Source organism: Lactuca sativa, chromosome 5 (genome assembly GCF_002870075.4).
Source record: "Lactuca sativa cultivar Salinas chromosome 5, Lsat_Salinas_v11, whole genome shotgun sequence".
Classification (NCBI taxonomy): Eukaryota; Viridiplantae; Streptophyta; class Magnoliopsida; order Asterales; family Asteraceae; genus Lactuca; species Lactuca sativa.
In genome coordinates, this window is record NC_056627.2 from 347,522,988 (window position 1) to 347,524,032 (window position 1,045).

Genomic DNA, 1,045 nt, shown 5'->3' on the forward strand with positions numbered 1-1,045 from the left:
GGTGTGTAAGACTGTGTTCGTGGCCAAGCTTCTTGGTGGTATCAGGGATGTTCTTGGTGATAAGTTTTCTGTGCCTGGGCTAAAAGAGAGGGTGGTGGTGCCTAGTTCTTCAATGACACCACCTTCGCCGTTTACTGGTTCACTCTCAGTTGATCTTGGTTCCGGCTTCGTGTTTGGGGGTGCACTGGGCTCACCTGGAGGTTCCTTCCACGGTTGACGAAATATGTAACATCCCCCTCTGGCACGTATCACAATATTTTCCGCTTTGGGCCACTCGGCACGAGGACTTCCCAGGGGGTTACCCATCCTGGTACTACTCCCGCCCAAGCACGCTTAACTGCAGAGTTCTTATGGGATCTGCTGCCCTCACGGCTTTAAAACGCGTTGTGATAAGGAAGGTATCCACACCCCTTATAAGGAATGCTTAGTTCTCCTTCCCAGCCAATGTGGGATCAGATCTAACCCAATTTCACCCCCCATTATAGGGTTCGACGTCCCCGTCGAACACATCGACCTGTGCCCTGGCTCTGATACCATTTGTAACATCCCCCTCTGGCACGTATCACAATATTGTCCGCTTTCGGCCACTCGGCACGAGGACTTCCCAGGGGGTCACCCATCCTGGTACTACTCCCGCCCAAGCACGCTTAACTGCAGAGTTCTTATGGGATCTGTTGCCCTCACGGCTTTAAAACGCGTTGTGATAGGGAAGGTATCCACACCCCTTATAAGGAATGCTTAGTTCTCCTTCCCAGCCGGCTTGGAAGGAGAACTAAACACTCCTTATAAGGGGTGTGGATACCTTCCTTGTAACAACGCGTTTTAAAGCCGTGAGGGCAGCAGATCCCATAAGAACTCTGCAGTTAAGCGTGCTCGGGCGGGAGTAGTACCAGGATGGGTGACCCCCTGGGAAGTCCTCGTGCCGAGTGGCCCAAAGCGGACAATATTGTGATACGTGCCAGAGGGGGATGTTACAAATGGTATCAGAGCAAGGGCACGGGTCGATGTGTTCGACAGGGACGTCGAACCCTATAATGGGGGGTGA

At 52.7% G+C, this 1,045-nt stretch overlaps 1 pseudogene; it reads right to left on the reverse strand.

Moving 5' to 3' along the window:
• Window positions 1-583: 583 nt before the first annotated feature.
• On the reverse strand, window positions 584-701 carry LOC128126516 (5S ribosomal RNA; annotated as a pseudogene).
• Between the last annotated feature and the right edge of the window lie 344 nt (window positions 702-1,045).